General features: G+C 43.4%; 1 pseudogene; it reads left to right on the plus strand.

Annotated features, from left to right (window-relative positions):
• Nucleotides 1–2,174: 2,174 nt before the first annotated feature.
• LOC129042219 (tubulin beta chain-like) lies at nt 2,175–3,777 on the plus strand (annotated as a pseudogene).
• The last annotated feature ends 10,878 nt before the right edge of the window (nt 3,778–14,655 follow it).

The following is a 14,655-nucleotide window of genomic DNA, read 5'->3' on the forward strand; positions in this document are numbered from 1 at the left end:
ATCTTAACTCTGCAATTCAGCTAGATGTAAAAGGGAATAAGGAAAATATAGAACCCAAAGAACTGCAGTGAGAGCACAAAGATTATGGAAGGCTGCAAACAAATGGGGTAGTGGGGCGCTCTCCCGAGCTACAGAAGGAAAGGCCTGGTAGTTAAGATAAAACACAAGTCAAATTTATTAGAATGATCCACAGTCAGCAATGGTGATCTTCTTGCTGGTCTTGCCATTCCTGTACCCAAAGCACTCCATGGCTTCCATGATATTCATACCTTCTTTCACCTTGCCAAAGACCACATGCTTGCCATCCAACCAGTCAATCTTGCAGTGCAGATGAAAAACTGGGAACTGCTTGTGTTGGGTCCAGCATTTGCCATGGACAAGATGCCAGAACCCGTATGCTTCAGAATGAAGTTCTCACCTTCAAATTTCTCCTTGTAGATAGACTTGCCACCAGTGCTATTGTGGCATGTGAAGTCCATACATACTCTGACACATAAACCCTGGAATAATTCTGTAAAAGCAGAAACCCATATAACCAAATTCTTCCTCTTCAGTGCTCAGAGCATGGATGTTTTCTGCTGTCTTTGGAACTCTGCAAACAACTCAAAGGAGATGCAGCTCAAAGTCTCGCCGTCAATGGCGATGTCAAAGAACATGGTGGGGTTGACTGTGACTTGTGGCATAGGGCTCTGGGTGGCCCCAACATCTGCAAACATCCTTGTTTTTGATGAGCTTAACAATTTTAAGAAGTACGGATAAGGTATTTTTCTGAATTTCTCTCCATTAGAATTTTTCTGATGTTTTTCTTGAGACTGAGGTTATAAGTTTCAGGGAGAAAGACCAGAGACAGAAAGCGCCATTTTCATCACGTCATATCAAAGATACATACTGTTGGCCGGTCGCAGTGGCTCACACCTGTAATCCCAGCACTTTGGGAGGCCAAGGTGGGTAGATCACCTGAGGTCAGGAGTTGAAGACCAGCCTGGCCAACATGGTGAGACCCCATCTGTACTAAAAATACAAAAATCAGCCAGGCATGGTGGTGGGTGCCTGTAATCCCAGCTACTTGGGAGGCTGAGGTAGGAGAATCACTAGAACCTGGGATGCAGCGGTTGTAGTGAGCCAAGATCACGCCACTTCACTCCAGCCTGGACAACACAGCAAGACTCTGTGTCAAAACAAACAAACAAAAACACACAGAGAGATAACATGATTCCGTGGTGCAAACTAACTTTTGAAAATTCTATATTCCTGGCCGGGCATGGTGGCTCACACCTGTAATCCCAGCACTTTGGGAGGCCAACGCAGGTGGATTACCTGAGGTCAGGAGTTTGAGACCAGCCTGGCCAACATGGTAAAACCCTGTCTCTACTAAAAATACAAAAATCATCCAGGCGTGGTGGCACACGCCTGTAATCCCAGCTACTCGGGAGGCTGAGGCAGGAGAATTGCTTGAGCCCGGGAGGCGGAGGTTACAGTGAGCCGAAATCATGCCACTGCACTACAACCTGGCCGACAGAGCGAGACTCTGTCTCAAAAAAAAAGAAAAAATAATTCTATATTCCTCTCTCAGAGATTCACAACTCATAATTGTACATTCAAGGCTCTGAGATTCCTGTTATAAGGAAACACTCTTATTATTGCTTAATCTGGAGTTCCTCAGACCACAAAACTTTTTTGGTTGCCACAAAATATCTATTAACATATTTTAGAACTAGTGTTCTGAAGAACATAGTTGGGAAAAGTGGATTCGCTCATTTGCTAGATAAGGGAACTTGCATTAAGTGAGTTAAGTGATTTGTGCCAAGTTACAGGACTACTTAGTGATACAACTGGGTCTAAAACCCAGGTTTCCTAAATTCCTGATGGTCCAGTATTTTTGCATCATACCATGTCGTCACCTATAAGCCAGGTCCTAAGGCTGCTGAAAAACAATAGGAAATGGCTTTTAAAAGTCATTTTATTGACTGGCTATAGTGGCTCATCCCTGTAATCCCAGCGCTTTGGGAGGCCAAGGTGGGAGGATTGCTTGAGCTCAGGAGTTTGAGATTAGCCTGGGTAACATGGTGAAGCCTCGTCTCTACAAAAAATACAAAAATTAGCCAGGCGTGGTGGCATATGCCTGTAGTCCCAGCTACTCCAGAACCTGAGGTGTCGAGAACCTTCCTGCCACCGCGTTCGTACCTCGCTGCTCCAGCCTCTGGGGCACATTCCAACCTTCCAGCCTGCGACCTGCAGAGAAAAAAAAATTACTTATTTTCTTGCCCCATACATACATTGAGGCAAGCAAAAAAATTAGATTTTAACCATGAGGGAAATCGTGCACATCCAGGCTGGTCAGTGTGGCGACCAGATCGGTGCCAAGTTCTGGGAGGTGATCAGTGATGAACATGGCATCGACCCCACTGGCACCTACCACGGGGACAGCGACCTGCAGCTGGACTGCATCTCCGTGTATTACAATGAAGCCACAGGTGGCAAATATGTTCCTCGTGCCATCCTGGTGGATCTAGAACCTGACACCGTGGACTCTGTTCGCTCAGGTCCTTTTGGCCAGATCTTTAGACCAGACAACTTTGTATTTGGTCAGTCTGGGGCAGGTAACAACTGGGCCAAAGGCCACTACACAGAGGGCACTGAGCTGGTTGATTCTGTCCTGGATGAAGGAGGCAGAGAGCTGTGACTGCCTGCAGGGCTTCCAGCTGACCCACTCACTGGGTGGGGGCACAGGCTCTGGAATGGGCACTCTCCTTATCAGCAAGATCCGAGAAGAATACCCTGATCGCATCATGAATACCTTCAGTGTGGTGCCTTCACCCAAAGTGTCTGACACCGTGGTCGAGCCCTACAATGCTACCCTCTCCGTCCATCAGTTGGTAGAGAACACTGATGAGTTGCATTGACAACGAGGCCCTCTATGATATCTGCTTCCGCACTCTGAAGCTGACCACACCAACCTATGGGGATCTGAACCACCTCGTCTCAGACACCATGAGCGGTGTCACCACCTGCCTCCGCTTCCCTGGCCAGCTCAGTGCTGACCTCTGCAAGTTGGCAGTCAACATGGTCCCCTTCCCACGTCTCTATTTCTTTATGCCTGGCTTTGCCCCTCTCACCAACCATGGAAGCCAACAGTATCGAGCTCTCACAGTGCCGGAACTCACCCAGCAGGTCTTCGATGCCAAGAACATGAGGGCTGCCTGTGACCCCCGCCACGGCCGATACCTCACCGTGGCTGCTGTCTTCCATGGTCGGATGTCCATGAAGGAGGTCAATGAGCAGATGCGTAACGTGCAGAACAAGAACAGCAGCTACTTTGTGGAATGGATCCCCAACAACGTCAAGACAGCTGTCTGTTCCATCCCACCTCATGGCCTCAAGATGGCAGTCACCTTCATTGGGAATAGCACGGCCATCCAGGAGCTCTTCAAGCACATCTCGGAGCAGTTCACTGCCATGTTCCGCCGGAAGGCCTTCCTCCACTCGTACACAGGCGAGGGCATGGACGAGATGGAGTTCACCGAGGCTGAGAGCAACATGAACGACCTCGTCTCTGAGAATCAGCAGTACCAGGATGCCACCGCAGAAGCGGAGGAGGATTTCGGTGAGGAGGCCGAAGAGGAGGCCTAAGGCAGAGCCCCCATCACCTCAGGCTTCTCAGTTCCCTTAGCCTTCTTACTCAACTGCCCGTTTCCTGTCCCTCAGAATTTGTGTTTGCTGCCTCTATCTTGTTTTTTGTTTTTTCTTCTGGGGGGGTCTAGAACAGTGCCTGGCACATAGTAGGCACTCAATAAATACTTGTTTGTTGGAAAAAAAGAAGCTGAGGTGTCAGGATCCCTTGAGACTGGGAAGTCAAGGCTGCAGTAAGCCATGATCATGCCACTGCACTCCAACCTGGGTGACAGAGTGAGATCCTGTCTCAAAAATAACAAAAAACCCCACAATTTTCTTATAAAAAAAAAAAATATATATATATATATGTTTATGACATGTTGTATGTTTGGCATAAAACATTATTAAGATAAGCACCTATGTATCATCACCCAGCTTAAGAAGGAGAATATTATCAGAAACTTGGAAGCACCTTGTAGGCCCCTCCCCAATTACACCACCCTGTGTTTATCATTGTGTTTATCATGCGTTTGCTTTTCTTTATAGTTTAACTACATATACAGATCCCTAAAATGCATTATTCTATTTTACACATTTTGAACCTTTAATTAATGGTATTACTATAATATTCTTCTGCAACTTGCAAAACTTTTGCTCATTAATTTTGTGAGATTCATCCATGTTACTAAGTATAGCTGTAACTCATTCATTGCTACACAGACTATCATTAGGTGAATACATCACAATTTTTTTTTTCTTTTTTTTTTTGAGACACAGTCTCGCTCCGTCGCCAGGCTGGAGTGCAGTGGTGCGATCTCAGCTCACTGCAACCTCCACCTCCTGGGTTCAAGTGATTCTCCTGCTTCAGCCTCCCGAGTAGCCGGGACTACAGGCTCACGCCACCATGCCCAGCTAATTTTTGTATTTTTAGTAGAGACAGGGTTTCACCATGTTGGCCAGGTTGGTCTCGATCTCTTGACATCGTGATCTGCCCCGCTCAGCCTCTCAAAGTGCTGGGATTACAGGCATGAGCCACCGCACCTGGCCTCATCACAATTTATTTATTCATTCTTCTGTCAATTGATCTTTGAGTTGTATCTTTCTGTTTTAGTCCATTGCTGTAACAAAATACCTGAGACTGAGTAATTTATAAAGAACAGAATTTTTTTTTCTCACAGTCTGGAGGCTGTGAATTCTAGATCAAGGTGGGAGGAGGATCCTTGTCTGGTGAGAGCTGCCCTCTTCTTCCAAGATGGTACCTTGATGCTACATTTTCTGAAAGGAGGAACACTGGGTCCTCACATGGTTGAAGGAAGGAGAGAAGGGTGAAAATGGCTGAACTCCCACCATCAATTCCTTTCATAAAGACATCAATCTACTCATGATGGCAGAGCCCACATGAGCCACATGTCTCTCAAAAGACCTCACCTCCCAGCACTGTTGCATTGGGTATTAAGTTTCCAACACATGAGTTTGTGAGGACATATTCAGACTATAGCATCTTCTCTTTTTCTTTTGGTTTATTATAAACCATGTCTGAAGTGTTTTACATGCACAGACATGTATAAGCACACCTGCTAGTGTTTGTGTAGGTAACCTCAGAGAAATTGCTGAGTTATAGCACCCATCTTCAGTTTTATTAGAGAATATGAAATTGTCATTCAATTTACAATTGACATTGTCACCAGCAGTTTATGAGTCTTTCCATTGTTCTATACTTAGCAACATTATCTTGCCAGACATTTTTTAAAAACTTTATATTATGGAAATGTTCACACATGTACAAGAATTATATTATAAACTATCCCCTGGCTTCAACATTTACCAACTCATGGCCAATCTACCATGGGCTATTTTGGAATATTCAAAAGCTAATCTCAGATATCTGAGATTACTTCATCTGCAAACATTTCATAATGCATCCCTAAAAAATAAGGACTCTGCCTTTTAAAATTTGAGATAAAACATACAGTACAGTACACAAAACTTTTTTTTTTTTTTTTTTTTAGATACAGGGTGTCTCTGTCGTCCAGGCTGGAGTACAGTGGCACGGTCTCAGCTCACTGCAACCTCCACCTCCCAGGTTCAAGTGATTCTCCTGTCTCAGCCTCCCAAGTAGCTGGGATTACAGGCATGTACCACCACGCCTGGCTAATTTTTGAATTTTTAGTAGAGACAGGGTTTCACCATGTTGGCCAGGCTGGTCTTGAACTCCTGACCTCAAGTGATCCGCCCTCCTCGGCCTCCCAAATTGCTGAGATTACAGGCATGAGCCACCATGCCCGAACCTGTACATAAATCTTAAGAATACAACTTAGTGAATGGTGATTTTTTTTTTACATGTGCATGTACACAGCTGTGAAACCACTAGCGCTATCAAGATCTAGACTATTTCCAGCTCCTCCAGGAGGTTCCTTTGTAGCACTGTTTAAAAACATAAGAACAATACCACTATCACGCCTAAAATATTGTAATAATTCTTTAATATCATGAAATATCCATTACATGATCTAATTTCAATTGTCACATTTTTAAAAATTTGTTTGCTTGTTTTATTGTCACTCAAATCAGGTTCCAAATAAAAACCATCTTTGTCCCCTGTCTTGCAATTTATTTGGTGAATACACCAGGTGGTGTGTTCTGCAATTTCCCAGTCTGGGTTTTTTGGGGTTTTTTTGGTTTTCTTTGTTTTTTGTTTTTTGTTTTTTTGAGAAGCCTGTGGCCCAGGCTGGAGTGCAGTGGCGCGATCTCGGCTCACTCAAGCTCCGCCTCCTGGGTTCACGTCATTCTCCTGCCTCAGCCTCTCAAGTAGCTGGGACTACAGGTGCCTGCCGCCACATCTGGCTAATTTTTTATATTTTTAGTAGATAACGGGGTTTCACCGTGTTAGCCAGGGTGGTCTCGATCTCCTGACCTTGTGATCTGCTTGCCTTGGCCTCCCAAAGTCCTCAGATTACAGGCGTGAGCCACCACGCCCGGCCCCAGTCTGGGTTTTGTTGAATGCAGTCACATGGTGCTGTGTAACATGTTCCAGCAATATGTGTGTTAGATCCAGAGGGTTGATCAAATTTCCAATAAGAACATTTCTTAAGTGGTGGTATATTCTTCCATTAGGAGGCACAAAACATTTTGTTGTGTCTGTTTTGTGTATTAAGGCAGCAATTATTGATAATCACTGCTTAGTTCATTATTTCATTGGAGATTGCAAAATTGTGAGATTCTATCATTCCTTTTCAATATATTAGCAGACTATTTCTCTGAAGAGAAATATTTCATTATCAATTACTTGATTACCGTGAGGTATAGCTTATACAGGAAACTGCCAGACTTTCAATTTTCAATCAGTATAAAATATAAAATGATGTTGTGGTTTTAATTTTCTATTTCTCTGATTTACTGATGAAATCATATGTTCCATGTTTTCTTTTTCTTCTGTGAATTGCCTATTCCTTTTTTTTTTTTTTTTTTTTTTTGAGACAGTCTCACTCTGTCCCCAGGCTTGCAGTGGTGCAATCTCGGCTCACTGCAACCTCTGCCTCCCAGGTTCACGCGATTCTCCTGCCTCAGCCTCCTGAGTAGCTGGGACTGCAGGCATGTGCCACCATGCCCAGCTAATTTTTGTATTTTTAGTAGAGATGAGGCTTCAGCATGTTGGCCAGGATGGTCTCGATCTCCTGACCTTGTGATCCACCCATCTCAGCCTTCCAAAGTGTTGGGATTACAGGCGTGAGCCACTGAGCCCGGCTGTGAAGTGCCTATTCTTATATTTTGTCCATTTCTCTCCTTGGAGTCTATGTCTTCTTCTTACTAATTTTTTTTTTTTTTTTTTTTTTTGAGACAGAGTTTCGCTCTTGTTGCCCAGGCTGGAGTGCAATGGCTCAATCTTGGCTCACCGCAACCTCCGCCTCCTAGGTTCAAGCAATTCTCCTGCCTCAGCCTCCCGAGTAGCTGGGATTACAGGCATGCACCACCATGCCTGGCTAATTTTGTATTTTTAGTAGAGACAGGGTTTCTCCATGTTGAGGCTGGTCTTGAACTCCTGACCTCAGGTGATCCACCCACCTCAGCCTCCCAAAGTGCTGGGATTACAGGCGTGAGCCACCGCACCCGGTCTCTTCTTACTAATTTTTAAGAATTATTCACATATTTTGGATATGTATTATTTGTTGGTTGTAAATATCTTCTTCCAGTTTGTGGCATTCAACTTTTGGCCTCTGAGGTTTTCCCTTACTTTGTTACCAGTTTGGATATACATTTTAAAAGATGAGCCAAGCACAGTGGCTCATGCCTGTAATCCCAGAATTTTGGGAAGCTGAGGTGGGAGGATCGCTTGAGGCCAGGAGCTCAAGACCAGCCTGAGCAACATAGTGAGACTCCATCTTTACAAATTTATTTATTTATTTATTTATTTATTTATTTATTTATTTATCTGAGATGGAATCTTGCTCTGTCAGCCAGGCTGGAGTGAAATGGCATGATCTCGGCTCACTGCAACCTTTGCCTCCTGGGTTCAAGCCATTCTCCTGCCTCAGCCTCCTGAGTAGCTGGGATTCCAGGTGCGTGCCACCACGCCTGGCTAATTTTTTTTTGTATTTTTAGTAGGGATGGGGTTTCACCATGTTGGTCAGGCTGGTCTTGAACTCAATTAGCCAGGCGTGGTGGCTCACACCTGTAGTCCCAGCTACTTGGGAGGCTTAGGCGGGAGGATTGTTTGAGCCCAGGAGTTTGAGGCTGCAGTGAGCCATGATCATTCCACTGCACTCCAGCCTGGGTGACAGAGCAAGACCCTGTGTCTAAAAATAAAAAATAAAAATAAAATAAAAAGATGTTTGGCCGGGTGCGGTGGCTCACGCATGTAATCCCAGCACTTTGGGAGGCCAAGGCAGGTGGATCATGAGGTCAAGAGATAGACACCATTCTGGCCAACATGGTGAAACCCCATCTCTACTAAAAATACAAAAATTAGCTGGGCATGGTAATGTAAGCCTGTAGTCCCAGCTACTCAGGAGGCTGAGGCAGGAGAATCACTTGAATCCGGGAGGTGGAGGTTGCAGTGAGCCGAGATTGTGCCACTGCACTCCAGCCTGGCAACAGAGCAGGATTCCATCTCAAATAAATAAATAAATAAAATAAAAAGATGTTTATCTTGCCATGTAAAGGACACAGATACGCACACCACTAGCAACATGTGGTGTAAACGTAAGGTGAAATTTACTGGGAAACTTACAGGCAGAACATCAGCAGAGTACATGGGTCCCACATCATCTTGCTGTCTTGTGGATCCGTGTGCTTGTACAAGGTACCTCTAACTGATTGAGAAATTAGGCTATAACAATAGGAGCTTCCTGGTCAATGAAACTAGTTTGTTCTAAAGGAAGAGCCTCTGGAGCTCAGCCACCAGCAAACCTGCTCTTCTGCTGAGCAAACACAGACCTGCTGAGGCAGCCTCTTGCTAAGTGTGGGAGACAAAATGAGCCTCCAGTGCCATCTGGATTTGTGTCTCCTTATATCTGAGGTGTTTCGTAATGGGATCTTTTTTTCGGGCTATCTAGCCTGCCATTTTACCAGAAATGGAAGTTCTCTAAAGAATGTTTTAAGGTCAACAGAGTGCTCACCATTAGACTGTGCATAGAATAACATAAGCCAAGCTACACATTGCTGCTACATCAATCTTCTTGACATTTTCACCTAGTTCATATTAGTCTCTGGCTGAAAAGCTTTCAGTCATACCTCAGTTCCTACCTATTAATGTCCTCAGCTAAACATTCAAGGCATTCTGCAATCTTGTCCCAATCTGGTTCTCCAATTTCACCTTTATACAAATTTCCACCCTACTAAATTGAACTTTTTCATGTCTTTTAAAAGCACCAAGAAATGCTACTGCCTTCCCTCTCCCTCCAATTACCCAAGCCAGAAGTCTCCTCTACGACCCGGGACTCCTCTAAAACCCGAGACAAATTCACCCTTCTCTCTGAAGTGTCCTCCTCTGACCATTCCTGTCCCTTGTGAACAAGTTGATTGTGGAGCAGCAATAATGACTTTTTTTTTTTTTTTTTTTTTTTTGAAACAGGGTCTTGCTCTGTGGCCCAGGCTGGAGTGCAATGGTGTGGTGCAATCTCAGCTCACTACAACCTCTGCATCGCCAGCTCAGGTGATCCTCCTGCCTCAGCTTCCCAAGTAGCTGTGACTACAGGCATGCACCACCACACCCGGCTAATTTTTGTATTTTTAGTAGAGATGGGGTTTCGCCATGTTGGCCAGGCTGGTCTTGAACTCCTGGACTCAAGTGATCTGCCCGCCTCGGCCTCCCAAAGTGCTGGGATTACAGGCCTGAGCCACCGCGCCCAACCAATGATGACTTTTGACAGTTAGTCCTCACCAAATTCAGATGTGCTCCCCACATGTCTCAGCATGCTTTGCAGTTGGGTTGGGGCTGTGAGACTAGTTCTAGCCAGGAGACCACAAAGAAGTGACATGTGGCACTTCTGGGCCCAAGGCACTTAAGAGTTAATATTTTTCCTCTACGCTTTATTTCACTACTGTGGCAACTGCATGTTCTAGATGGCATTGCTACAATATTGAGTAGAACCGTCCTGCCCATGTTGAACATTATGTGAATGAGAAACCATGGAACCTGAGAATTGATTTATGTCTGCAGCATTGACTAACCTATCCTTCTTCACACAGATCTTTCATTTGAACAGTATAAAAGTATTAATATATTATGTCTTGACTCTCACATTATTTTTTCTTTCTCTTACTGATTATTTTTGCCTGCCAAACATCACCACCCCATCCTCTGAAAAAATACCCCTTATTCCAGAGGCATGATCTTGTGGGATTGGTTATGTTCTTATACCCCATGGTTGACCAGTCCAGGGATCTGACCAAAGCCAGGCCAATGAGCTCCTCCCCATGATTTTTGACTTGGAACCAAGAGAATCAACTCAGACGTTTCTAGTAATTTGGAGCTCTAGGATATAATGCCAGCAGCAGCCAGCACCCATGCTCTGACCTGTGGAGAAAGCAGATCTGCAAGTGGATTGAGTTGACACAAGGCTACAGAGACACTTAAGACCCTACTTCAGATTGTTTCTGAGGCCTACACGTGTCTTAAATCTTCTTCATCTTAATGTACCAAACCTTTCTTGGACTTCTAGAGGCAATAAAGCACAGCTTGAGTCAGGTGCCCTGGACTGTCTGTTACCCACAGTCTGTCACCTGCAACCTAGCAAGTCCAGCCGACATCTGTCTACTCTTTCTCCTGTAGAAGCATCCTCAAACCAGCAAACCAGGAATGTGGAGAACCGTTTGTCTCTAAGGTTGCCCCCCAAGTGGTAATGCTCCTTAAGTCAATGAGATACCCTGATCGGCAATCATATATGTTCCTATCAGACATCTTCTGTCTCTCTGTCAAAAAGAGATACATGGGATTTGGCTCCACAGAACCAAAAAGAATGGTTTGGAAAACGAAAGGAGTAGGGACCCTGAAGGCACAAAACCAGCCATGCAGAGGAAACACAACAGCAGGCTGGTTATGTGGTATTAATGGGTTCGATGAGACTGTCTTGAGAACGAATCAGTAAGACATCAAGGTTCATACAATTCTCAAGTCCTACTTCAACAGGAGAGGGCTTTCTTTTAAATGCTTTATAGTCAATGAAAACATTGCAGCAGATGCTATTGATGCCCATGAAGATCCCTTCAGCCCACCACGGAGATCTCCTGAAACACCTGAGTCTCCTTCCCTGAGGGATTTCTCTGGCTGCAGAGGAGTACCAGGGAGTGGAAACCCCCAAGAGCAACTTTAATTCATGAGGGATGGGAATTGGTGGATAAACATATCAGTGTTCTCTCCCTTTGGTAGGACAGGACAATTCTGAGGTGCGTTTTAGAGTCTCAAAAAGACCCCCATTGGAATGAGCAGTTTCCTCTCTTCCCTGCACTTCTCCACTTCCTCACCATACTAACCATTGATTAATGAACTACTTGCACCCAAATTCTCATCTCAGGAACTGTTTCAGGGAAACTCGAATGAACACATGATAATGATGATGATGGCATAATTTACATGCAGTAACAGTCACCTTTTTTAGAGTACAGTTCTATGAGTTTTGATTAGCAGTTGTGTAAATACCACCACCTATCTATCACCCCCCTCCAAAATTCCTTGGTATCCTCCTTGGTATTCAACCCCTCCACCTTCACTACCATCCCCTCATAACCACGGATCTTTATTCCAGGGTATCATATAAACAGAATCATTCACTATGTAGCCTCTTAGTTTTTTTGAGTCTGGCACCTTCCACTTACCAAAATGCATTAGAGACTCATCCATGTTGATATAGTCAGTCAGTCTATGAGCACTTCCTTATCTGGTACAACAAGATGTTGCAAACTCATCTTGTGCTTTCCATGCCCCAGACCTGGAACCAGCCATTTCTACAAAGAGCCCTTTTAGTGGAGAATGGTACTTAGATACCAAGATCTGGGCATTAGGCGTGCTCATTGTTATGGAGCCTCATAGTGGAAGAGCTAGGGAATATATAAATCACACACACCCCACCCCCCAAGCATATCAGTATTTTATTGCATGGATATGTCATGTACTACACATATTCACTCACCAGATGGAAGACATGATGGTTGTTTCCAGTCTTTGGAGGTTATACATAAGGTTATTACAAACATTCCATACAGGTTTTTATGTGAATAATGATAAGTTTTTATTTCACTTGGGTAAATACCCAGAAGGGGATTGCTTGGTCAAATGACACATTTATAAGACATTGTCAAGCTGCTTTCCAAAAAGCAATGTAAGAGTGTTCCAGTTGTCCCACATTCTTATCAGTCCTTGGTATTTGTTTTTTAAATTTTAGCCATTCTGACAAGTGTGTAGTGTTATCTATTGTGGTGTTAATTAGCATCTCCCCAATGATGAATTATGTTGAGCATTTTTTCATGTGTTTAATTGCTACTCATATATCTTCTTTGCTGAAGTATCTGTCAAATCTTTAGCCCATCTTAAAATTGAGTTGTTCTCTTATTACTGAGTTTTGAGCATTCTTTTTTTTTTTTTTTTTTTTTAAGTTTAAAATGTAAGCTTTATTGTTATTTTAATAGAAATTTTCTTGCCTCATTATTATCAGTTTCTTTTTTTTTTTTTTTTTTTCTTTTATTGTAATTATTATTATTATTATTATTATTATTATACTTTAGGTTTTATGGTACATGTGCCCAATGTGCAGTAAGTTACATATGTATACATGTGCCATGCTGGTGCACTGCACCCACCAACTCGTCATCTAGCATTAGGTATATCTCCCAATGTTATCCCTCCCCCCTCCCCCCAACCCACAACAGTCCCTGAAGTGTGATGTTCCCCTTCCTGTGTCCATGTGTTCTCATTGTTCAATTCCCACCTATGAGTGAGAATATGCGGTGTTTGGTTTTTTGTTCTTGCGATAGTTTACTGAGAATGATGATTTCCAATTTCATCCATGTCCCTACAAAGGACATGAACTCATCATTTCTTATGGCTGCATAGTATTCCATGGTGTAGATGTGCCACATTTTCTTAATCCAGTCTATCATTGTTGGACATTTGGGTTGGTTCCAAGTCTTTGCTATTGTGAATAATGCCGCAATAAACATACGTGTGCATGTGTCTTTATAGCAGCATGATTTATAGTCCTTTGGGTATATACCCAGTAATGGGATGGCTGGGTCAAATGGAATTTCTAGTTCTAGATCCCTGAGGAATCGCCACACTGACTTCCACAAGGGTTGAACTAGTTTACAGTCCCACCAACAGTGTAAAAGTGTTCCTATTTCTCCACATCCTCTCCAGCACCTGTTGTTTCCTGACTTTTTAATGATCGCCATTCTAACTGGTGTGAGATGGTATCTCATTGTGGTTTTGATTTGCATTTCTCTGATGGCCAGTGATGGTGAGCATTTTTTCATGTGTCTTTTGGCTGCATAAATGTCTTCTTTTGAGAAGTGTCTGTTCACGTCCTTCGCCCACTTTTTGATGGGGTTGTTTGTTTTTTTCTTGTAAATTTGTTGGAGTTCATTGTAGATTCTGGATATTAGCCCTTTGTCAGATGAGTAGGTTGCGAAAATTTTCTCCCATTTTGTAGGTTGCCTGTTCACTCTGATGGTAGTTTCCTTTGCTGTGCAGAAGCTCTTGAGTTTAATTAGATCCCATTTGTCAATTTTGGCTTTTGTTGCCATTGCTTTTGGTGTTTTAGACATGAAGTCCTTGCCCATGCCTATGTCCTGAATGGTATTGCCTAGGTTTTCTTCTAGGGTTTTTATGGTTTTAGGTCTAACATTTAAGTCTTTAATCCATCTTGAATTGATTTTTGTATAAGGTGTAAGGAAGGGATCCAGTTTCAGCTTTCTACATATGGCTAGCCAGTTTTCCCAGCACCATTTATTAAATAGGGAATCCTTTCCCCATTTCTTGTTTTTCTCAGGTTTGTCAAAGATCAGATGGTTGTAGATATGTGGCATTATTTCTGACGGCTCTGTTCTGTTCCATTGATCTATATCTCTGTTTTGGTACCAGTACCATGCTGTTTTGGTTACTGTAGCCTTGTAGTATAGTTTGAAGTCAGGTAGCGTGATGCCTCCAGCTTTGTTCTTTTGGCTTAGGATTGACTTGGCGATGCGGGCTCTTTTTTGGTTCCATATGAACTTTAAAGTAGTTTTTTCCAATTCTGTGAAGAAAGTCATTGGTAGCTTGATGGGGATGGCATTGAATCTGTAAATTACCTTGGGAAGGATGGCCATTTTCATGATATTGATTCTTCCTACCCATGAGCATGGAATGTTCTTCCATTTGTTTGTATCCTCTTTTATTTCCTTGAGCAGTGGTTTGTAGTTCTCCTTGAAGAGGTCTTTGACATCCCTTGTAAGTTGGATTCCTAGGTATTTTATTCTCTTTGAAGCAATTGTGAATGGGAGTTCACTCATGATTTGGCTCTCTGTTTGTCTGTTATTGATGTATAAGAATGCTTGTGATTTTTGCACATTGAT

The sequence above is a fragment of the Pongo pygmaeus genome, chromosome 7 (assembly GCF_028885625.2).
Source record: "Pongo pygmaeus isolate AG05252 chromosome 7, NHGRI_mPonPyg2-v2.0_pri, whole genome shotgun sequence".
Lineage (NCBI taxonomy): Eukaryota > Metazoa > Chordata > Mammalia > Primates > Hominidae > Pongo > Pongo pygmaeus.